The following is a 26051-nucleotide window of genomic DNA, read 5'->3' on the forward strand; positions in this document are numbered from 1 at the left end:
TTTATTTATTTATTTATTTTTTAAGCATGACATCCCGTGATCACTATGAACATCTGATGCCTCCAAATTGTTCATTTTGTGTTATACTAAAGAAACCAAAAACAGCAGCATACTGGTTTGGAACGACATGAGGGTGAGTAACTACATGCAGTTTGTCAGGCTTGATGTGCCTAACACTGCAGCTTTTAACTGGTTTACACTCCCATAAGCAAGTGTTAATGGTGCTGGGTGTGTTTTATTACTGCAGTGGAGGGAGTTAAACGTGAGGTGTGTGTGTGTCATTAAGACACAGTCTGCACACGGCTCAAACTGACCTGACGAGAACTCAGCTCTGCTTAATATGCTAGACGCTCTTGTCTTCCTTAGACTAAGCAGCCAGACAAAATATGATGCAAGGCAATCGAGCATCCCAGACTGTGATGTTTGAGTTTATTTCCATGTCTGCCGCTCTTATCTAAACATCTCCTGCCAGATTCCAGCAGATAGCTCTTAATAATACCAATTTATATGATTAATTAAGACTGTCAGAGCTAAAGGAGGTTTCACATCCAGTTATTTAACATGTCTGTCAGAGTTTAAAAAAAACCCTCATCCTTGCACTGCATCTTTAAAATAATAATGTTGTGCAATTCTGTGCACTTATTCGCCCATTTTCATTCTTGGTTATTAATACAACCTCATTCACTAATTTCGAGCTTTAAAAAATTGCATATGCATGCAAATTAACACCTCTTAGAGAAAACTTGTCTGAAATAGTTTTGCGAGCAGAGATGACTGACAGGCTGACGATCCCTGTGTGATTTTGTATTACACTGTTTTTGTTTTGTTTTTTTTTAGATGAAAGATGGGTTGTATTTACTATAGTTCCTTGTCCATCCTATAGGTGGCAGTAGAGCTTTTAATGTCAGTATGTGCACATGCTGAGCTAAGCACTCTCTTCTTTGAGCAAAAGCAGTGTGTCTTGACAGCTTGTCATAACTAGCCCATGTTCTTTTAAACACTAAAACAAGAGGTGTCTTTTGACAAGATGGTCACTTTTTTTTCCTCACAGGATTGGAACAAAGACTGGCTTCAAATGTCTCCCTTCTAAACTTAGCACAGAGCAGCCAAAGCTAGTATTTTTCTCAGACAAAATATTATTACTGTTTTTCATATTTGAATTAGGGATTTAAACAAACCCTTAACCTTAAGTAGTGCACTATGGATGTGAATGATACCTGAGGAGAGATGTGTTCTTGATAAAGCTCATTGTTTTATTAGTATCCTTTGGCTGAACCAAAATGTGTTAAAAAAACATTATGGTCCAGACTTTGATTACATCTGTCTCTCATTTTCCCCTCAGATCTTCCTCTTTATCTCTAGACCCTAAAATCTCTCTGATCAGTTGAATCCTTGAGGGCTTATTATCATAAAATGTCTTTTGAGAGTGCTGACAGAATCACTTTTGACCTGTCATGTCATGATGGATGACGTTATACTTTGATTATACTTTGGGAGACTTCATGCGTTTGTTTGTCTGTCATGAAACTAAAGTCATCTGGCATTCCCCTTTTTGGTTAATGATCTGACTGAGGCTGTTCTTCCTCTGTGAACCATTTACATATGTCTATTGCTCCATTGTGTGTGTGTGTATTTGTGGATTTGCATGCATGCACATGTTAACCAAGGTGAAAGTATTGTGAACCAGCTTAAAGGTCTAATTCGCTCCAAAATAAAATCCCTTGCTCATCTTTGTCAATTCAAACTGGTTTACTTGTTGCTAATTTTGTAAAAAATAAATAAATAAATAAATAAATAAAAATAAAAAATAAATAAAATAAAATAAAAAATAATAATAAATGATACTGTGGTGATGCTGTATACAGGATGGCTTATTAGGATTACTTATTTCAAGTGGCCAAAATCTACTTGGTGATAATCTGATAACTGATACTTGGTTAATGTCCTGATAAACACCATAATGATACAGGTGGCTCAATAGAAAGCCACACAATGAATCGGGTTAACTCATATGACACCAAATTAATACAATAAACATTAACTAAATACGTGACTTTGGCAGTTTGATACACGCTCCAAACCATTGATTCGAAAATATTCGTAAATCTTCAAAGCTTCATGAAGCAGCGTTTGAAATCGCCCATCACTAGATATTGTTTAATAAAGGGTTTTTTTTTTGGGAGGGGGTTTGGCACACAAAAAGTATTCTTGTCACTTCATAACATTAAGGTTGAATCACCGTACTCACATGAACTGTTGTATGTTGTTACTGAAATATGTCTTTAGTAGCTTTCTGGCCATCTGAAAGTGTTAATTATCTTGCTGGCAATGGAGGCCTCACTCTGCCATTGGATTTTATCAAAAATATCTTAATACCTGCAGCACTCTCTGCAAAAGAAGATATGTAGCATATAATTAGGGATGCACAGGTATTAAAATCCTGGCCTATACTAATAATCTGGTAATTATTCTTATGTTATGCCTGATAACAATAAAATTAACATTTTATACGACTATGTGTAAATCTTTTTTTTTTTATGCTACAAGTGAATTTAGGCATCACAACATTATAAGATTTGTTCAAGATTACATTTAATCAGTGTTTTTAAAGATGAAGATATGTAAAAGTTTTCTTCAGCTAGCAGATATGATACAGATACAGTTTGATACACGCTCCAAACCACTGATTCGAAAATATTCGTAAATCTTCAAAGCTTCATGAAGCAGTGTTTGAAATCGCCCATCACTAGATATTTTTTAATAAAGGGTTTTTTTTGGCGCACAAAAAGTATTCTTGTCACTAAAAATATCTTAATCTTAATGGAGTGAACTTACCCTTTAAAGAACTTACAATTTGTAAGGTAAATTACATTTAACCAATCAGTCAATGTTTTTACTGTAGCATTTGTAGTCTTTTTCTGTAAAAATGATAAAACTCTATGCACTGAGAATATTCATAGTGACCAGGTGCTATATAAAAAAAAAAGCATCTAAAAAAACACCAGAAAATACATTTAATTGAAAAACAGCACATGGTTTTAGAACATTGGGTGAGTAATTCATGACACAATTTTCATTTTGGGTGAACTATCTCTTCAAAGAAAAAGCCGTATCTAATGTGTTGATGCTATTAGCATTAGATTAAGCTTCACTGCCTTGACAAATTATGATTCTAACACATTGCCGACATATGTTTTGCATTGATTTTCTCCATCATTTAATCAATATGAACTGCCCCTGAGTGATATTCCAAGGTTTAAATATGCTTTGCAGTAGACAGCATATTTTCAAATGCAGGACGCATATTCATCCTCATTATTATTTAGATTGTTTCACATAATTTACAGATAAATACTGTATATGTGCATTTGGCCAAACATGATCCATTTGCGATGCCCAATTTCCAGGTGTAAAGTGGATGTCGCATGGGAGTTCACATCAGCTGTTGAATGCCAGCTTGACCCGTCCTTCTCATTTGAGTGACCCTGACCCAATGCACTGTACCTGAACATCTGTGTGAGGTGGCCTGGGACATTTGTAGGATGGACTGACATCTGTGTTCCTGTAAGTATGTGCATGTGTTAACAAAATCTGATGTAGCAAAGACAAAGCATTAGAGATTAGAAGGTGAAATTTAGATGTCAATATAATATAATCGCCACATCAAATGTGACGGAGTCCAAGTAAAGCTAGAGCCAGAGAAAGTCAGGGAGTGAAAGTAGGCCTATTCTCATCCAGTGGCAGCGCACCTGCACGGCAGGACAGTGAGAGGAGCAGGTGCGTGGCAGGTGGCCCCACACCTGTCCACACTAAGGTGAGAAGAGAGACAGCTGGCGCCCTGAGTCATCTGATGGGGAGAGTTCAATAACCGCTTGTATAAAAGTCTGTCTTTACAGCTCATATGGCTCTTGGCGAAGCAGACGCACACCTCTCCTTGTTCTAGCAAAGTCCCTTAATAATAAAGAGGCTGTCCAACACCTGTGCGCTTTGCCAAATATATGAGGTGTTATGTAATTTACATGCTTTGGGAAATCAGGTTTAATAGTAACCTGTAATTCTAATGGTGGAAGACTTTAATATTTGGGTTGAATAGAAGCATACAAAAGGATAAGATCTGATTTGAAATTTTCAATAAAGCAAGGCAGTGTAGTCCAACTGGTTACGTTGCATCTTATTCTGGCCAAAAACCTCCCATTTAGACAGGACGAGATTGTCTTACTACAGTTGTCACATACAAGGGCTTTTCACACTTGAAATAGTCAACCCTGGGTCATTCTAAACCCCAGGTAAATGGAATCCTGGGTTATCTTACTTTACATTTCACACTGCTCATAATTTACCCCGGGCTAACAATTAATCCTGGTTATTCATAAGCTTATGTTTCACATTGTACATTCCTAAACCCTGGGTTAACGTTCTTATTTGCATATTTGTGGTGCCAGTGCCATTAGGGATTTTCACACTGTGCTTAACCCCAGGTTATTGACGCTCTAAACAACACTTTTAACCCCGGGTAAAGGAATGTTTCACACTTGTAATTTAGAGGTGGGGTTAACACTGCTTTTTACCCGGGGTTATGAAACCCTGCTCCGGAGCAGGGTTAGCACCACCTTTTTTTTTTCATCACTTTTCACTTGTACGGTGTGAAACCATAGAGTGTTAGAGTGTTACAACTTAGTAACCTACAACCAATCGCGTGCCTTATATTCACACATGGAAACACCATGCAATGTATATAAACAGTTGTTTCTGTGTATGATAGGAAAAATGTCAAACGGCGATGTAAAACGCAACAATTAGAGTGAAGAAGAGACCGTCATTCTTAACTTTTTATAGTTTGAAAAGTTAATTCAGAAAAAAAATCTTTATATTACGGTCCGCAATGAGGACGCGCAATGCCTGTGTAAACAGGTCACATGCTGCATTTGTCCAGTCAGTAACACTGACCCAAATATGCAAATAAGGACTTTAACCTGGGGTTTAGGAATGTGCAGTGTGAAACACCATTTTATGAATACCCTGGATTAACCGTTAACCCCAGGTATAGTATGATAAGTGTGAAATGTGAATAAAGAAAACCCAGGAGTCCAGTTACCCGGGGTTTAGAATGATTGAACCAGGGTTAACTATTTCAAGTGTGAAAAGCCCTACTGATTGGATAAACACAGCACACGACCTGTTTACACAAGCTCTAGCAATGTGCATCCTCGTATTGACATCTGTACTATTGAGTCTATACTGAATTGACATTCCGACTATAAAGGTAAGAACGAAATATTCTCTTTTTCACTCAAATTGTTGTGTTTTCTGTCAGCATTTGACAGTTTTCCTCTCAAACTCTGAATTTACCGTTTCTGTGATGTCATTTTTACTCTCAAACACTGAATTTACTTTTTGTATAGAATGCGTGTTGTTTTTGTGACTGTCCAAAGCAGGCACATATGAGTTCGCGCTTGATTGCTAACTCTGTCTCGGAGCAGGGTTTCATAACCCCGGGTAAAAAGCGGTGCTAACCCTGATTCTAAATTACAAGTGTGAAACATTCCTTTACCCAGGGTTAAAAGCGGTGTTTAATATGACTATAACCCAGGGTTAAATGCAGTGTGAAAAGCCCTACATACATAGTCTTTAATATTTAAATTGCCTGTATGTTTTAGGATTTTTCTGACATATATGTCACATAATTTACAGTTATATGTAGGATATTATATGTAAATTTGGCTGAAAAATTGGGTAACGTGACATCCAAGGTCCAAAGTGACCAGCCACAATTTGTTATTGTAATGTGACATTTAGGTGCAGGAAATCTGAAATTGGGCATAATTTTGAACAGAATATACAGAAGAATCTCCTGTTTAAAATAGTATTTACAAAGTGTTTTATAGAAAACATAATTAACAATGGGAAAAAAAAAAATAAGAGTAAAATATCAAAATAATAATGTTGTTCAATTCTATGAAAAATAGTAATAGTAATACTAAAAATAATATAGAGTTAAAAGAATAAGAACATAAAATACATAAAATAAGACAATACATAAAATAAGATCAATATGATCAAAGGTGTCCTAGAACTTCTTTTTAAAAGATGTAATATAAGTCTAAAGTGTCCCCTGAATGTGTCTGTGAAGTTTCAGCTCAAAATACCCCATAGATTTTTTTTTTTATTCATTTTTTTTACAATTAGGAAGAGAAAATGTCTAAACAAAATAAATAAATAAATAAAATAAAGTAATTGATGTCATCAACCTTACAAATGTGATTTAAAAACCTGTGCATACTGACAGTGTAAAGCCAACCAAATCATTTTGGAGCTTGTTATTTTGAGACTGCTATTGCCATTTTTGTGTGCAATATGCCCCAGACAGTCGATGAACGGTCAGTGGGCGGCCCGACTCTATCACTCTCTTGCTGTGTCCTTCTTTCAAGCATGTCTGTCCATGGCTCAATTTTCCATTTTTACTTATGATCTGTAGTGAGACTGACCCCTGACAGGAGAGGGTCACATGGCAGTGCTCGCGCACCAGGGGTCTAAGACATTTACAACTGGTTGTCATGGCAGCAGTATGAAATGCTAGGAGTGACAGGTCTGGCGAGTGCAGTCTGGATACTGGCCTAAACCAACTGTGAAGAGTCTGGAGATTTGTGGTGTATGTTATAGGTGTTGTGTGTTTTTCTGTGGGTCAGTTTAGTATGTTTTTCTTGCTTCACAGTGTTTTTTTTATTATTATTATTATTATTATTATTATTTTTTATTACTACTAGCTTTAAAACCCTCAAGGTATTCAGATACTTAGATACCTAGAAACCTAGAAATGCAATTTCAGATGTTGAATAGTAGTTTCCTTTGATCTTATTTGAGACAAAAGCATATGCCTGTCAGATCATTAAAATCTAAGTATGTGTCTGATGTTTTGTACTAATTTCCTAATAAGTAAATTTGAAATATTTTAGCAGTAATAATACTTTTATATTTTCTGAAGAAACTGTCCAAAACAGCATTGTTGTGGGCAGTTACCAGTGTGGAAGATATTTGGAAGAATGTTTGTAACCAAGCAGACCAAATATCCATCAGGCAATGTCGTTCCTTCCACTTGCAGTTGTACAGTGCATGGTTTTCAAATAATTTCCAGATTTCAGAATTTCAGTCACTGCTGTCTCAGTTTGACACCATTGTTCTCTTCCCTGAGTCTTGCTCTTTTTCCTGTTTATATTCCAGTACACTGTAGCTTGTTAGTCTGGGCAGCAGGCAGAGATGAGGTCTTCCAGTTTGAGGTGGATGAAGGTGGCGTTCCTGAGCAGTTGCTGCCTGTCAAAAGGAGTCCCCTGCTTCGCTCTGCAGTGACCCTGACTGTAATGATGTATCTGTGAAGACACACACATACACACACAGACAGCAGCACAAGGAAATTACCCTACGGCATGCAGCCAACACATCCGTTGGAAGGTGATCCAGACCGGCTGTATATTTACATCAGTGGGACATTCCAATTACGTTCTCTTTAGGAATCCTAGTTTTCCTACCTTTTTTCCAGAGCTGTGTCCTGCTTAGCTTTGTCCACCTTGTGACTAGTGAGTCCCCACAGTTTTGGTGATGAATCACTCCTGGACAACAAGTCTTCAATAGAAGTAGGCTGGTATTGTGTTGAGGCACTCTGCCATGGATCTTGTTATAATAGAGCTGAGAGTGCATCCTGCAAAAGCAAATGTCAATGCCACTCCCTAGGGCAGTGCACAATAGCCTCCTGTTTTTCTCTACCATGATGCCTCAGCGACAACCAGCATACACAAAGCCACATGTAACTCCGCATGCTGTTATTGTCAGGGTTTCCATGGCAACATCCGAAAGGAGCATTGAATGAAATCCCATTTAGTCTTGTAACTCTCACCTGTGGGGTTAGGGACAGCGGTGAGGTGTGGAATGGGCAGAAGAAGTGTGGAAGTGTAATCAAAGGATGTTCTATGCGCCCGAGGTGATCCGCATTGACAGCAGAATCCAGCTGATGCTCTTTAACCCAGGTTTGGTCTACACAGGCTGGATTAGTGTGTTTACATTTGATTGTAAGTGAAGAAAGTAGTTGGGTTGAAATATTTATCAAGGGATGAATCACACCATTGGGCCTGAGAGAGTCACGGCCAGTGACACTTCACTTCAAACGCGTGTGTGTGTATGTGTTCAGTCATCCTAGGTTTTCCCCTCACAGATACTCATTGACCTAAAAGCCCATTCAACCCTCTGAGGCCATGCCCTGGGTCAGAAAGGGTGTTAAGTATAGATGAGATGAGGTATGCAACACTGAGGACAGACCCATCTTCACAAATGGAAACTTAAACTTCAGACAAGAGACATATATATACCATTTCAAAGGGAATTTTTATAAAAGCCCATCAGCCATACTACAGGTTTTCTGAGGACTCATGTGTTGTGACAGGCCTTAACACCCTCCAGCAGAGTTCTGATTGGTTGAATGACTGAACCATGGTTTAGTATTGCTGAAGCAGGGCTTAGTATTGCTCCTTTACCTCTGTCTGCTTGTACAGTATCTAGGAATTTAAGCTCGTTGAACCATAAGTCATTCCATAAAATGGCCATATGTCAGGTACACATAAATGTTCTTTGACTCATGCTTTTTCACACAGTGTTTCATGAAAAATCTGTGTAGTCAAGTGTTTACCAAGTGGTGGTTTCACAAAAGCTTTTTATTATGACACTTATTTTCTCATTCACATTCACAATGTCTTGAATCAGGTATTTAAAATACAAATCTGACTCTACATTTGGATTTCATATTCTAGTTCAGAGTCAGAATTTGAATGTAGAATTCTAATGCAATTTTAATCCAAATCGCAGAATCTGAATGTAAATCTGAATTTGAATATTAGAATCTGAGTGCAAATCTGAAAATTTAGAAAAAAAAAAAATGAATCTGAATTCAAATTCAGAAACTGAACCAAGTTGAATTAAATCAATTTTTCAGTTCAGTTGATTCTGATTTGATTAGATTTTATATTTATAAGCTCATAGGCTTCAAATTCAAACACATTCACTAAAAGGCATATGTTCAAATATTTGAATTATTTTAAGAATTTATATTAGTGGTCAAACAATTTATCACCAAGGCCATTATTATCGACTGATATTCATCTGGCTATCACGCTTTCCATAATGTTTATGCGTTAGTTCAGTAGGTTGAGAATGAAGGTCTTTACTGGCTGTTCGAACACAGTCAACCACATGAGCATTTCCACTACGAAAGCAATCCGGTCAAATGCGTTTTTGACTACCTCTGGAAGTGTTCGAAAGTGGACAAGCTCAAAACATTTTACACCCCATTTACACCTGTATTTAGTGTTGTCCACTTGTGATCCGATCGACCAAAACGCATTTTAACACCAGATGGAAACAGGGCTTAAAGTATAAATCTCTTCAATTTATTTATTTACATATTTGAGTTATTTTTTCTTTTCTTTTTTTGTACCTGACCCTAAAAGATGCACTTGTATCACTGACGTCTTTGTGTTTATGTGAATGTGTGCAGAATTTAACCTGCGAAATGAGTTGGTTATATTTAATCTGTTTCAGAAAGGTGGGCAGCACTGTTTTGCCAACGGATTTAGAGTGATCAGTCCAGATTTGCATTGTGTTGGAGGAGAACAGGGAGAGAGGACCAAAATTGTGGGAGAGGTACGAGTCACTGTCAGCCATGCATGAATAAAACACCCACCGTGTCAACTGCTTGGTTGCCCGCGGCAACAATGTGTGTACAATGCTGACTGTACAGAGATGGGAAGTGGAGGCTTATGGGGGAGCAGCAACTGTATAACCACCATCAGCACCAAGGTAAAGCCAGAACCGCATAAAGCTCCTTTTATCTTCTCCTCTGCACTGCCCATATCCTCTCACTTAATTTCCCGCAAGACAGCGACCATCTCAGGGTTTTCTGTTTAAAACCATATTTATATTCAGGCTCATGTGGACGGACTGCTTTTCCAAAATGTTTCACTCATGTGGTATTTTATTGAGAGGAGCTGACCTGCTTTTCAACTAGTTTCTTTCTATAGCTGGGATGACATTAATATGCTTCAATCCAGGAATTTAAAAATAAAAGTCCTTATATAATTTCAAAGACATTGACTGTGCCAAAACACACAGAGTAGACGTCAAATGGAGGTCTTTCCCATAACAGATTCATTGTTGTGTACCATGCTGTCCTCTGGTCTGGCCTTCCGAGCGTCTCCCTTAGGACCGTAGGGCAGTTCTGCTTCATATCACAGCCTACTTCTGATGCTCAGAGGTTACTAAAGCAGAGGAGATGTGGGGTTTCGTCTCCTGCTTGTCAGATATAAATTAGGTGCAATATGGTGGTGATTAGATTAATTTAGTCTGCTGCATTTATGTGGCATGTCGAAAGCCCCCAGAGAGAGTGACGAGGAACTACCACACCACGCCACACAACTCAGCCATGCCATCTTCTTTCTCTCTGAGGGATAATTTACAGACAAGCAGTATAATGCCAGATCTCAAACCATGCCAGATCTCAATGGGAATTAAGAAGTTTAGTGTTCCAGCTTTCTGATGCCACAAACGAGCAAGAAGATGAAATGGGTCTACTGGGGAACTCTGGGAAGCCTGTTTGAAATCTGACACATTGAAGTGATCTTAATGCAGGGTAGCACTGTTTGCTTGAGAGGGGATGTGTGCTGGGTTAATTAAGCTTCGCTTAAGATGCGCTTCTAAATGGATGACAGCAATTTCAGCCCTTAAGTAAACGATTTCTTGTTTTTATATTTCATGTGGACATTTACGGTTTTATTCCTCTGAGTATGAAGGCATGAAGTTTACAATGTTTTCTGATGACAACAATGCCAGGAAAGGGCATGGTTTTAGTCTGTGCTGGTCACCTCTTACACCTCCACACCCCATGCTGACCTTGTCACCTGATCCAGGGCATGTTTTGAAAGCTGAAACCTCTATATACGTCCTCAGTGTTGCTGTGAAAGAAACGGTTATGACAGCAACATCAGCGCAGACAAACTCGCTGACCTCCCTCCCTCCCTGTAGATCTGTGCATTTCACTGAGAGCAAAGATAAACAAACAGTGTGAAGGCAGATGAACAGGATCTAAAAGTAGAGGTTAGGAGACAGGAGGAGACGAGACAAATTAAGATGAGACAAGTCAAGACAAGAATAGATCAGACAAATCAAGAAGGAAAGAGTCAAAAAGAGAATATGGAAAACGAGAAATGAGACTAGAGACGAGAAGATATTAAATAAAAGTGAGATGAGACAAAGTAGGCCATCTGAGATGAGACAAGAGGACGATGAGACAAATTGAATTGAGAACAGATGAGATGATACGAGAAATTATGATTTAAAATAAGATTAGATTAAATAAATGGAGAAGAGATGAGACAAAGCGAGATGACACATGAAAAGGTCAGGGAAATTGAGATGAGAAGAGAGGAGACAAATTAAGAAGAGAAGAGACCCGCAAGATGAATATGAGCAATTATGTTTTTACAACCCGAATTACAGAAATGTTGGGACGTTTTTTAAATTTGCTAAAAAATCAGCTAAAAGACTTTCAAATCACACAAGCCAATATTTTATTCATAATAGAACATAGATAACATAACAAATGTTTAAACCGAGAAATTTTACAATTTTATGCACAAAATTAGCTCATTAAAATTTGATGCCTGCTACAGGTCTCAAAATAGTTGGAACGGGAGCATGTTTAACATGGTGTAACATCTCCTCTTCTTTTCAAAACAGTATGAAGACGTCTGAGCATCGAGGTTATGAGTTTCTGGAGTTTTGGTGTTGAAATTTGGTCCCATCCTTGCCTGATATAGGTTTCCAGCTGCTGAAGAGCTTGTGGTCGTCTTTCGTTTAATAACACGTCAAATGTTCTCTATAGGTGAAAGATCTGGACTGCAGGCAGGCCAATTCTGCACCCGGACTCTTCTACGATGAAGCCACGCATGTTGTAATAGCTGCAGTATGTTTTGCATTGTCCTGCTGAAATCCACAAGGCCTTCCCTGAAATAGACGTCATCTGGAGGGGAGCATATGTTGCTCTAAAACCTTTATATACCTTTCAGCATTCATAGTGCCTTCCAAAACATGCAAGCTGCCCATACTGTATGCACTTATGCACCCCCATACCATCATAGATGCTGGCTTTTGAACTGAACGCTGATAACTCGCTGGAAGGTCTCCCTCCTCTTTAGCCCGGAGGACACGGTATCCATGATTTCCAACAAGAATGACAAAGTTGGACTCGTCTGACCATAGAACACTTTCCCACTTTGAAACAGTCCATTTTAAATGAGCCTTGGCCCACATGACGAAACCTCTGGACCATGTTCACATATGGTTTCCTTTATGCATGATAGAGCTTTAGTTGGCATCTGCAGATGGCACGGCGGATTGTGTTTACCGACAGTGGTTTCTGGAAGTATTCCTGGGCCCATTTAGTAATGTCATTGACACAATCATGCCGATGAGTGATGCAGTGTCGTCTGAGGGCCCGAAGACCATGGGCATCCAAGAAAGGTCTTAGGCCTTGTCCCTTATGCACAGAGATTTCTCCTGTTTCTCTGAGTCTTTTGATGATGTTATGCACTGTAGATGATGAGATTTGCAAAGCCTTTGCAATTTGACGTTGAGGAACATTGTTTTTAAAGTATTCCACAATCTTTTTACGCACTCTTTCACAGCTCTGCCCATCTTTACTTCTGAGAGACTCTGCCTCTCTAAGACATCCCTTTTATAGCTAATCATGTTACAGACCTGGTATCAGTTAACTTAATCAGTTGCTAGATGTTCTCCCAGCTGAATCTTTTAAAAATGTCTTGCTTTTTCAGCTATTTGTTGTCTCTGTGCCAACTTTTTTGAGACCTGTAGCAGGCATCAAATTTGAAATTAGCTAATTTAGTGGAGAAAATTGTAAAATATCTCCCTTTAAACATTTGTTATGTTATCTATGTTCTATTGTGAATAAAATATAGGCTCATGTGATTTGAAAGAATTTGAAAGAATTGTGATTCGGAATTTGGGTTTTAAAAGATGTAAAAGATGAGATGAAATTAATAGATAAAAGATGAGATGAGATTACATGAGAGATGAGACAAATAAAGAAGACAGAAGGGAACAGACAGCGAGATGAGATGAGAAATTAAGATTTAAATTAAGATTAGATTAAGTAAATTGAGAAGAAATGAGGCAAAGTGAAATGACACAAGAAGAGATCAGGTAATTTGAGATGAGATGAGACAATTCGAGAAGAGGACAGAAGAGAATAGACAGTGAAATGAGACGAGAAGTAGACAAACAATGAAATGGAAGACATTAAATAAATTTAGATGAGACCAACTGAGAAGAATAAAGACAATGTGGGAGACAAGAAGACATCAGACAAACTAATATGAGGAGAGATGAGACAAATGAGAAATAGAAATTATGATTTCAATTAAAATGAGATTAGATAAATTGAGATGAGACAAAGTGAGATTATACAAGAAGAGAGCAGGCGAGATGAGATGAAATAAAATAAGATGAAATGGAACAAACTGAGAAAAGACAAAATGAAGATAATTTAAGATAAGATGAGACAAAATGAGAAGAGAAAGGACAAAATGAGATGAGACCAATTGAAAAGAGGAGAGACAGTGAGATGAAACTGCAAGTGGAAGAGAAGAGGTGTACTGAAAGGGAGAGGAGAGGTAGGGGAGTGTTGTTTTTTAGTGAGCGTGCTGTTCTCCAGGAAGCGCTGAGTATTGGTATGCCTCTCTCTTTCCCTCTGGCTCTTACAGCTGTTTCCTCCCATCAGCCCCTGCAGGAGGCCACAACACCACACCGATCTGTATTACACGGCCCCCAGCCCTGCCTGCCTCAATACAAGTCATTTTCATCCCAGCATGTGCTGTTTCCAGACAAACTTGTGCACACACACACAATCCACGTTATTCAGAAAGGAAAATGCAGTCATTCCTCTAAAGTGAGGTAAGCTGTAAAAGTGGGACCCAGCCAGAAGATAAACATCTCAGTCTTGGATCAATATGAGTGGAAGTTTACCATGACCCTTGGGCTGGAATGAATCCATAGAATCCTGCAGTTTAAAGCTATTTTAAACAAGTAATGAATGTTGAAAACTAAGGCATGAACTTTTCAGATTTATATATTTATTCGGTGTAATTTTTCATTGGTTCTTGCCAACGCAAGTGTCACTTTCACTATTGCTTTTTATATTCCTCCCTATTCCAAGTATTTTATACTGTTTGAGCATGAAAAACGTCCACTCCAAAGGGAGTTATTCTTTATATCAGTAAGCACTAGGGGTGTAAGAATATATTGTGTCACAATATATCGCAACACAAAAATGCAACAATATGTATCGTGAATGGTGACAATATGTATTGTGTATAGTTCACCCAAAATTAAAATTACTCTGTGAGTAAAAATTTAAGTTTACAGAGTTTTAGTGTCACTACTACATTAAACTACTCTATATAATTAAGCAATAAGGTACTCGAGGCTGTGCTGTATCGTGAATAAGTCACAGCTGAAGGGGTTGCTTCATGTCGTGCCAAACAGTGCCCTTTAGCCGTGACTTATTCATGATACAGCACTAGCCTCGAGTACCTTATTGCTTTTATAAAACGGTTACCACACAATACAAATATTAAAGCCAAAAATATGTATCAATACAACTTTTATGAAGTGAACATTCACTATAGCCTTCCCTCCGCCGAAAAAAAAATAGTCCCTGACCGTGAACAGCAACAGAAGTTACATTATTACGCCATTAGATGGTGGCAAATACTGTCTTTTATGAGTGTGTCAATTAGACTTTTACATTGAAAAGCCTGAATTGTTGTGAACACTGAACAAGACGCAACTGACAAATGCTTTGACTAGCGCTGTCAGTCATGGGAAAACCCCTTAACTGTTAAAAGGACAGGATAATACATTGGACATTTAAACAGATTTTTTATTAAGAACATAGGACTGACCTGAAGGATAATGCTAAATCTGAATGTGGGTAATAAACGTGCTTACTCAATCTTTTTCTCACAATACTCTTCTACATAATACAATAAGCTTTTAACGAACAATATCAATTGGGAACATAATGTACATTGCTAAGAGTGGTTACTAAGGGTGTTGTGTATACAGAACCGTTGGGTGAAGCGGTCATAGCCATGTTTTATCGTGGCTAAAACACAACTATTGACCAATTAGAATCATGGACAGTAACTAACCATTTTATAATATTGTTTAATATAATCTATAATAATGTAATTGGGGAATATTTGTGGGTCCTGATTATGCCAAATGTCTTATGTTACCAGTAAAAAGTGACCTACATTATTTTAAATGTATCTAGTCAGTGACGGCATATTTGTCTGAAATAATTCTGTATTTTAAGCTTCAGAATCTTGAATATTTTTATTTGGTGTCACTATTGTCCTGTACATTGGGTTACCAGCACCAAGTCCAAGCCTATTCATTTCCATCCCATTGTAATACCAAATGTTGCATTTTAATCAACAGTACATTTTTTGTTAACCTTTTACTTTTGTCTTGGAGTATCGCAATAACATTGTATTGTGAGTTCAGTATTGCGATATATATAGAAATGTAACATTAGTTTTTATATATATATATATATATAGAAATGTAACATTAGTTTATATATATATACACACACACACATATTATATATATATATATATATATATATATATATATATATATATATATATATATATATATATATATATATATATATATATATATATATATATATATATATATATATATATATATATATATATATATATATATATAATATATATATTCCTGCTTTGACTCTTCACAAAAACACAATTTATTTCTTAATGTGTGAAACTTTTTAAACTAGCACAAAACTACAGAAAGCACCTTTACAATTTTCACATAATGAAGCATATGATTGAAAATCCCATAGATTTACATTAAGGAAAGGATTTAAGCCATGTCTAGAGACCAGAATATAAAAGAGACTCGTAAGTGGACTTTTTTTTTTTTCTTTTTTTTGTCTTGGGACCAGAAAAAACACCTAGCAACCATCTTGTAATTCCCTAGCACACCCTAGAAATTCCACAGCAATGAGGTTAGTTGACCCAAAAAATTAAAATTGTTATAATTTTCTAATTCTCATGTCGTTTCAAACCTGTATGACTTTCATCTGTGGAACACAAAAGATGTTTTGAAAAAGTCCTCTGTTCATGCATTGAAAGTCATTGGGATCCAGTTTTGTTTTGGACCCCACTAACTTTTCATTATATGGACAAAAACAGTTGAAACATTGTTCTGTATGTCTTTTGTGTTCTGCAGAACATGAGGGTTTTCATTTTTTCATAAGGGTCTTTCATTTTTGACTGAACTATTCTTTTAACATCAACCTAGCAAAGTAACAGATGACAGCTACTTTGTACAATCATGTTTTGGTGTTTCACCTGGTATCTGAAACATTTCATAAACTTTTTTTCAGAGGAGAATGTTGCACCATTTTCAAGAGCTCAGCACGTGTGTTCAAAACAGCAGCTGACAGCCAAGTAGCAGACTTATTCATGTGAACAACAAGACAGTTATCTCTCCTCTCCCTTTTCCGTTTCAAAAAAACATAGAAATACTGATCTCCTGTGAGCCTTCTGGGCTTTCCAACACTGCTTTAATTACTGTCTGCTTCTGGGGTTCAGACTGTCCACATGGTTGTAAGGGAGGAAAGATGTTTGATCAGTCTAGTGAGGTTGTCTTGACTTGCGTGACTTTGCTGTGCTGGTTTTGAACCTTCTTGTATATTGTGCTTTTTCCTTCCTGTAATCCTTTGCTGCAACCCTACAACAAATCAGAACCTCCCCTGATCTGTCAAGGCCTGTTTTTCATGTCACTACGCTCTGGACCTAGTCATTACCCTCTCGATTCCCCAACCCACCACCGTCCCACAATGCCCTTCACATCGCTGTTTCAGGCTGTTGTCTTCTATGGCATGGTGGTTGACTCACTGTATGTGTTTCTGTAATAATTTTGGCGTTGACTTACTGTAAATGCACCAGGAGAGAGCTCTCTGCTTTGAGGTCATGCCCATTGAGATATGAGATGACTCTAAGATTAGCCCTGCTGATTTCCTCGTGTGAGATGCGTGGCTAATTGTCACCACAGTGCATTTGGCTTCACTCAAAGGGAATTTCAGAGAGTGACTGCTCCTCATCAAAGTGCCATTGTTTGAATGTGAGATAGAAATAGAGAATAACACACACAGAGTTTGTCACAGATGACAATCAAAACCAGACACCATGAGACAACCGAAACAGTGTACTTTCACAGTGGAAGCTACTTTGAACTGAAGCTTCCACAGCTTACTCATTATGTAAAATACTGTAGTTAAACCACTCTTTTTAAAAAGGAATTTGCCAAAGATTAAATATTTTTCATTTACATATACTATCGACAAAGTAACAATACAAAACTTGTTGAAAATCTTCAAACCTACCTTAAGTATGTTTTAAGGAAGTGAAGTCTATATCAGTGATCTAATAAAAGGAGTTGTATTTTACATAAAGTGGATTAGAGGTCTGCACGGGACTGTTTTTTTTTTTTCGTCTGTGTTCACCCGCTATCCGCATATAGTGATTTATTTTTTTTTCTTCCCGACCCAGCGGGTCCCACTAAATTTAGACCGTTTCCAGAATCTCACATTTAAACTTCCCCTAAAGAAAGAGAGTGATTGGGGATAACAAATATAAAATGTTGCATAGCATATACAAGATTTTTATTTGTTATTTGTCTTATGATGCTGTCATCACCCGAAAAAATGTCACAAAGAACAGTAGGCTAAATATCACAAAGAAAAATAGGCTAAATTAAATGGCCTACAACAGGTCCCAGCCAAAAATACATATAAATGAAAACTGTTGGCTTACTAGCTATACTGCAAAATGAAATCTTTTTTAACATCCACGCAAGAACAGAATGACGCTGACTGATGACCGTTTCAGAATGTCTCTCCTCCAAAATCCGATCACAAAGGTTGAATGTTCTCTGAAGGTGCACTCGCGCAGACCTCTAATGCAAAGAACATATCTTGCCAGGTTTCTCAGGACAGGGAACTGGGGACTGCAGAAAGTTTTGTTCACTTCAAGTTCAAGCACAGATGCGCTGATGTCAAAGCATCCCGGGAGCGCGCGGTCTGACAATAACCCGGTCGCTCCCGGGATGCTTTGACATCAGCGCATCTGTGCTTGAACTTGAAGTGAACAAAACTTTCTGCAGTCCCCAGTTCCCTGTCCTGAGAAACCTGGCAAGATATGTTCTTTGCATTAGAGGTCTGCGCGAGTGCACCTTCAGAGAACATTCAACCTTTGTGATCCCGGGAGCGACCGGGTTATTGTCAGACCGCGCGCTCCCGCCTAAAGTACAATATAGTTACTGACCGCAATCCGCCTTTCATTCAAAATGTAATCCCACGCAGCAAGAAATCTTATCTAATCTTAATGCAGACCTCTAGAGTGGGTTGCCTCATTGAGGTTACCATTTTGAGATCACATGACCTTTCTATATCTGCATAACCCTTTTGTTGGTCCTTTTTGCTTCTTGAATAATTAATTATGTGAAAAGAGCATTTCACAGTTGCATTAGTAACTGAAAAATTTATTTTTTGGTTGACATTACAACCACAGCTTAGGTGGAGGATGCGGGGCAAACTGATTAGAACCTCCCGGAGGAGGGAGGAGCCAAGGTGGATATGAAGGAGGGAGGAGCCAGGGCGGAATCCCCAGCAGGAACCCCATGCAGGATGGCGGAGTTGAAGGATGGAGGATCCATGGTGGATACTTGGCAGGTGGAACCAGTGGGCTGACTGACTAAGGAGGAGCAGATGGTGGTGGAGACCCAGGCGCAGACAAAGAGCCGATGAGATCATGAAATACAGAAGTTACAGACCAAGGCGGAGCCACAGGGACGAGCGGCCAAGGTGCTGTGGAGGACTGAAGTAGAGCCTGTATGACTGAGGACCAAGGTGATGTCGGAGGAAAGGTGGAGTGGAAAGACAAGTCACAGATGAAAGCCCAGAAGTCTATGGCTATGGCAAAGCGACGACTGACCAAGACGGATCTGGATGGATGAGGAATCCCACTGGAGCCGTAGGGACTATGGGCCAAGGTGGAGTCGACTGGTCTATGGGACAAGGTGTTTGTAGGTTCTAGGAGTAGGTTTGTGGGTTCTAGGCTACTAATACTTTCCATCTCTTCAAAAATGATCAAGGGTACTAAGTTTAGCGCACTTATATCCGCCTTGGCAGAAGGGACAGGGCTCCACTCCACCCCCTCATATTCCACCAAAATGCCCTTGGGAACGGACAGTATTGCCAGCTCATGCATTTTGTCGGGCTAAGGCTCTAGGATGAAGACTGACTTAGGCATCCGCTCTGGTGCTGGCATCATGGCTGGCTCAAGCTCAATGACTGCGGTGGGCTCTGGCTTTAATTCTGCAGGGGGTGAAGGCGCGAAGTGCAAAGTTAGCTCATGACTACTACTGTGCAAAATGAAATTACCAGTGCAATTACTACTAATTACCAGTGCAAAAGAAAAGAAAAGAAAAAAGAAAAGAAAAAATGTGCACCTTTAATTCTGCAGTCGGATCAGAATTCATATTTTAATTAATTAAATTGGATACAGTTTACATACTAATAAAACTCTTGAGGCGAGAATAGAGTTGAGTATTTAACACTTTGCGATAAAAACAAAGGTGCAGGGACTTTGCTCAGGGCTCAAATGATTCATTATATTGTTTATTTAAATTGGTTCATTTGATTGAATCGTCAGAACTGATTCACTAAAATGATTTGTATTTCCTATTAGAGAAAGTGGATATTTTAGGAAAGCATGTTTGATTAACAATAGTTTGTTACTAAAAAAGCTACTCTATTTTTATAACTGCTAAGCTTCTGTCACAATAATGAAAAATGTACTTAGTAGCATTGCTGCTTTTAGTACTTTTAGTCAAGGTCTGCCTTCAACCCCTTCTTTTTTGTTCTTCTCTCATATGTATTTTTGTCTATTCTGTCTCCCTTTGTATTTATATCCTGGTCTTATGATTCTCAAGGTCTGACTAATATTAATCATTTTAATTGTCACTTCAGCTTCCTTCACACAAATAGTAGATGCTCAAGACGAGCCATTTCTGCATCTAACAACCCCATTATATTCTGGGATAAAGGATAGCTGTAGGCAAAGAATATCTTGGAAGCATAACTCACTCTGTCTGAACAGACAGACAGCGGCTGGTGCCAGACTCCCAGCCTCTCGCTCTTTACGTCTGTTACCCCCAGAGAAACCAGCTTGGTCCCATTGATAACTCCAGTGAGACCTGTACCAGTAGCTATTAATTTATATTAGCTCAAATATAGTGCCGCTGATTTTCCTATCCATCTCCCCAGTCCTCTCCGTGCATCTGTGCCTCTTGGATTAATGACTGTTTTCTTTGGACACAACGTATTTCACCCACTATATTTGCTGAATATGACATGACAAATGCCAGAAAAGGGAAAGACGCTCTTGCGTTTGACATTTGAATGGAAAATCTTGTCTTAAGCCAGCAGCTTTATAGCGCTATAGACAAAAGCTGCATGAAAACATAAACAGGATACCGGCACAACCTTAAATGACATTATGTATGAACGTGATGTAACGAGACATGTTATTGCTGCAAGACTGTTTATCTGGCCTACTTTCTATTCTACCCACGCTCTGCTACTGTTTATTATCCTCAGGTCTGAAGTTTACAAAAAAGGATAAATTCCAACAACGTAAACATTTAAATAAGTAAAGTCTGAAGCCATGTGAGGTTTGTCACATACAGATGTCATAGCTCAAGGGCACTGTATTGTATTGTCTGCTGATTCCTGCAGTTTACTGTGCGTGCTGATTGCTGTCTGTACCTCTGTAACTTTCCTTCTTATTAACCGTAGAAACTATTTATATATTTTTCAAATTAGGACTGGGGATGGTACTTTGAAACTGTATCTTTTCATTCTACTAGATTTGTACAATACAGTTAATCTACCTTTTTTTTTTTTTTTTAAATAAACCTGTACAACAACAATAAAAAACCTTTAATGTAGGAGGACCACATTCAGATAAATTCACACTAAATACCACCACTGTTTTTGGACAATTTCATATAAATAACCAGTGTTGGGGAAAGTTTTAAAAGTAATGCATTACAATATTGCTTTACTTCCTAAAAAAGTAACTAATTGCGTTACTTTTTATGTAAAGTAATCTGTTATGTTACTTTTGCATTACTTTTTCTCACCTGGGCTGATCACAAATGTGATGTTTATCTTAAGTCATTTTTGGATCATCGGAGGTCAGCAGCAAAGACATTGGTTAATAAAGTGAGATTAAATACATAAAGTATATATTGTTTAATTTAATATATGTAATTATTGCAGGTTTGTGCAATTTTCTGAGATTGCATTTCACTGTTTTTTTTTTGTTTGTCTGTTTTTTCATTTTGAGGAATACCGACTGAGTAAATGCTCACATTTAGTCTAGAACTAAAATAACTGTCATGTTTACACACAACGGGTCACAAAGTGGTTCTGGCGTAAATTTTCGGATTCATTAAAATGTTCGTATTTTCCAAATGTTAGTTGGTACGAAAGAAATCTACACCTGCTCCCAGCCACGCGTAAATAGTGCGTTTAACATCCGAACGTTTTGCTCATTAATAAGGTTGCATTTTAATGCACCTTAATAAGGTACATATTTACACAGCATTTTGAAGAAATATTATATATAGTAATTACATACGTTTTTTATTTTTATTTTTATTGTGAGAGCCAGTAATAGCATCTGCAAACGGAGCACTTTAATCAAATAATTAATTGATTTCAATAGGGCTGGGCAAACTAATGGCCCCCTTAATTGTTATGCAAATTGTTTCCTATAAAATGGCCAAAATCCTTTGTTTGGTGTCATAATATGATGCCCATATATAGTTGTCTGTCGGATTTAATGGGCGGGATTTATGGTAATTTAGAATGAGCGTGCACGCGCGTCCCATTTACGACTGATTGTAATTCATTAACAAACACACACATTTCACTATCACTTCTGACGTTTACGAAGTATTTGTGAATCAGGAGAAGAGTTTTCGGGAAGGTCTCTTTACGCGCAAATCACTCACATATTTACTCGTATATTTATGAATGTTTCATGAATGAGACCCAACGCCTATACATTTACTCACAATTTCTTTCAACATGGGGACAGGAGAGCTGTTAGTCAATACATGGGAAAACAAAGTAACTTCCATTACTTATTTGAAAAGTTAGTAAGATATTTAGTTGTAAATTTTTTATTTTCTATTTCACTAGTTTCTTGAAAAAAAGCAATCTGATTACATAACTCAAGTTACTTGTATTTCGTTACCTCCAACACTGTAAATAACAATACTGATTTGTATTTATTGCACATCATTTTATACATATAATCCAGCTCAAAGTGCTACACAGATAGTAATAATAATAACATTTTATTATAATAACATCTTTATTTATAGCACATCTTATACATACAATCCTGACATACAGTGCTATAAATACAATTTTTCAAAAGTCAGAATAAGATTTGTAAAAAAAAAAAAAAAAAAAAAAAAAAAATATATATATATATATATATATATATATATATATATATATATATATATATATATATATATATATATATATATATTAATACTATATTAATATTAATAACATTATTATTATTATTGTTATTAGTCAATATTTTGTAAAAAAAAATATTGTTTTTCTAACCTGTGAAGCATTTTTTAAATGCATGTACTGTATAAAAAAAGTTATAAATTATTATTATTGTTATTATTATTATTTACATACTTACAGTGTCTTTATACCACCTTTCATACATAAAATCCAGTTTCACAGTTACCAATAAAATGTCAAATCGTCACAAACTGATTATCTAAAATGAACTGACCTTCTCAATGTGAAATTCATATGCAAGAGAGTCACCATTTTAGGTAAGTATGATTATTACCTCAATTCACTCAGCTGTAAATCTGTGTATGCAATACAATATTACAAAAATAGAAATGTATTGTTGTCACACTACTCTGCTACTAGTTGGAAAAAGTAGCTTGTTACTGAAAACTTACTGTTTCTTAACAGCTGAGCTACTGTCACTCTACTGAAACTACTTTTACTTAGTTATTCCTCAACTCTGCTTGTCCTATAATAGTGACAGATGTCGACTGTTGTTGCTTCTCTGAGTTGAAGTGTGTGTGTTGCGCACACAAGTTATGCACATCCTCGCACCATGTATGTGTGTGTGTGAGAGCGTTCTCTGTGGAATAACGGTGTGCAGGTATGAATTATTCCACGTTGCCTGCCATGGTGCCGTGTTGATTGACGTAACCCCTTGTGACGTTTCCGTAGTAGAACTGAGCTTTGTTTTGTGATGCTAAAAAGTGCCGGGCGCACAGCGTGCACCTTGCATTTAAAGAGAATATCAGATTACATGCACTCTAGGCTGATTGGGATGGACAGCGCAGCACACAGGCTAATACAATAAGACCATTAATTGGGTCTGGCTGCGTTGTCCGGGCTCTAACTATGGGATTGCAGGCTCTGCGTTACATAGTTACAAGAACGTCTGGTCTGAAATTAAATGCACTGTATTCTTTAGTACTGAGATATCCGATCTTCATCCATGTCTCTGTAGATTCAAAGGCTGTATTTATATCAAGCTGCATGCAGGTCAATGCTTACATCGGTTCAGTAACCAACAGCCTCGTAGCCTTGTTGCTCTTCTACTTATTTATTTATTTGGATCTGTGCCCTGCATGGGTCACAGTGACCTGATTCCTTTTCCATCTAAAGTGTGTCAGGTCTTAGATTTGGATCCAGATGTTCGCCCTCAGGCATATGAGAGGACAGCTACTTAGCCTCCAAGTCCATCGCTCAAAACACTGGCAAAAGTCATGTGTCCTATTTTATCTTTAAGAGACATGTTTTTATTATTGTTGTTATATATTATCATTGTCAAAAACCGAGTTACATCTCATAGCAAGTCACGTAAGAAATGTCTGGGTTGTAAACAAACTACAAACACGGTCTTCCATGCTACCCATATGGCATACTATCAACTCCAACTGTGTTCATGTATGTTACGGTGGCTTATTTTAAAAGGATATCCATCCCTCATGAAACGCCCTCTGCCCCCCGACCGTCCCCATCTCGTCTCGAGGCCGGTGTCCATTACCCCCTGCTTCTGCTGTCCCTCTTCTCACTCTAAAACCAGCCCTGAAGGTCTTCCTGTCCCTGTCTTAACCAGAGGCGGCATTCCCAAAGTAGCGTGTGTTCAGAACTGATCCCCAGGCCTTTTTCAGATTGGTGTTTGCAGGCCTCGGTGGGGTGGCGATGGGGGCAGTTCTCTGTTGCTGTTGAGCTGGAGAGAGGGCAATTGGGCTTCTGAGGATGTTGACTCCGCAGATATGGGTCATGAGAGGATTTGCCAGAGATCAGGGGGATGGAGGGGGGGTAAATACGACTGTTGTGGTGGCACTTTATTGGAGTCATTGAGTTTGTTGCGCTTCAGTAATGTTAGGAGGCACATCGTCTGGCTGCATTTAAATGTAATGCCTCAAAACACAAGTGCAACAGATTGAAGTACTTTTAACTTGACACAGCATCATAAAATTATGGCAGTTGTGGTGTGAGATACTTATGAAAGGCCAATTGTTTCACAGGGCCAAATCTTTGACTGGATGTCACAAGGCAGTGTTTCTCAACTGGTGGGTCACCTCCCAAAAGTGGGTCGTGGAGTGTGCTGTTAAAGAAACAACACAACAACAAAAAAACTTTTTTTTTTCTGATGCACGAGACTTTTATTTTGAAAGACATGCGCGAAAGCTGTTGGCCTTTCTGCAAAGACTTGGCTGTCAGACCTTTTGCGTCTTGTGCCATGCCTTGCATATGACACGGCGGTCTAAAACTCTCAGGCACTCAGGTTAAAAGAAGTTCAGCTTTTAAAAAACGTGTCTCTAGACCTTGCAGGGTTTTTTCCGTTCCACTGACCTGCGGCTCACGTTGTTTAATGTTATTTTCATAACTTGTTGGGGCCAGTACACAGAACAAATTTTTGGGGTTAAAATTACGAGCATGCAACTTCGCAGTTACGTTGTCAGTTAGTAAGTCATGAAATTACCAAAAGAGTATGAATAAATTATGTAACTAGTATGTTGTGTGTTAGTAAGAAGGAATTTGCATGAAGGTATGATATTCGTCCTATTCATTAGAATCAGTGTCCATATGTATGTATGTATTTCATGTTAGTATTGTGTCTTATATTGGACAGTTTTTTTAGGGTACTTGATTGATTGTATATTTGATTGGGATTAATTGTATACACCTGTTGATTGTCTATTTATGCTCTTTCCACTTGGAGTGAAATTATACCTTGACAAAGGCTTTTTGCCGAAACGTTGGTAAATAAACTGTTTGTGAGTTGAGTGTGCGGTCACATCTTCTTATATACATCTGAATTCATCTCTCCTGACTGGTACCTCAGACGGCAGGCGTTTGTTTCTCCTTTTAAAATAGTATTGTGTCTTTACCATAGTAACTGTAGTACTTTGGGTTTGAGCCACATTCCATTCTGAGCCCAGAGCCCTCCCCCGGACAGCACACCAAATATGCATACTCTTTACACTATTCGATTACGTAAGTCCAAACTCGTGAGCTTTGTATTGATAGTTTGGAACTGCTATTTAACAGCCTTATATTACTGTTTATTCATCAGTGTTAGTGATATTTGAGAAATAAATTTGTTTGGTTCAAATTCCTAAAAAGGTATAAAAGAGGTGTGACTTTTTATATTTTACTTCAGGAAATTGTGTCGACCAATCAGATTTGAACTGGTGATTTAAGCCAGTGCTTACCATTTTTCAGTGTAGTTGGCATCAGACTGTTAGTGAAC

This window comes from Chanodichthys erythropterus, chromosome 15 (assembly GCF_024489055.1).
Source record: "Chanodichthys erythropterus isolate Z2021 chromosome 15, ASM2448905v1, whole genome shotgun sequence".
Taxonomy (NCBI): Eukaryota; Metazoa; Chordata; class Actinopteri; order Cypriniformes; family Xenocyprididae; genus Chanodichthys; species Chanodichthys erythropterus.